This window comes from Coregonus lavaretus (assembly GCF_964263955.1).
Source record: "Coregonus lavaretus genome assembly, chromosome: 7".
In the NCBI taxonomy this organism is placed as follows: domain Eukaryota; kingdom Metazoa; phylum Chordata; class Actinopteri; order Salmoniformes; family Salmonidae; genus Coregonus; species Coregonus lavaretus.
In genome coordinates this window covers 43,679,310-43,679,888 of record NC_139994.1, presented here as the reverse complement: position 1 = coordinate 43,679,888, position 579 = coordinate 43,679,310, and positions in this window count along the sequence as shown.

Genomic DNA, 579 nt, shown 5'->3' with positions numbered 1-579 from the left:
GCTTTGAACAAAGTGTTCATCTCCTGACAGATCCGATCCGTGGTTTGCTGAGTAATACAGTCCTACTGATAGTCCTATTAATAGTCCCTGGATAATGTGACTCATCATCCTACAATCCTGCAAGGCGCTTCTTATTTAAAACAAGCTGCAGTAGCCTCTAGACAGCACAGCACATAACCCTCCCCCCCCCACCCCACACACACACACACACACACACACACACACTGTTTTCACACTGTCTTGTTCTTTCTTTCAGTTCCTCCGAGACAGTTCCAGGGCTTGTGCAATGCATGACCAGACATTTGGCCTTTTTGAAGAGTCACCAAAAACTTGCATACACAAGCTGCTCCCTAGACCCTCTTCCTCTCTGCTGTTCCCTCTCAAAGTTGACCATGGAGAGATAGTGAGGATCTGTAGCTCAAAACGGACACAGAAAAAAAAAGTAGTCAATTGGTGGTCCTCATTGGTCAACCCCAAGTTCCATTGGTTCAAAATGGAGTCAAAATAAGCCTTTGCCTGATGCCCGTCTTTCTGGCTAGGGTCAAAGGTCGGTGGAGGTGCATCATGATGTCTGATTGG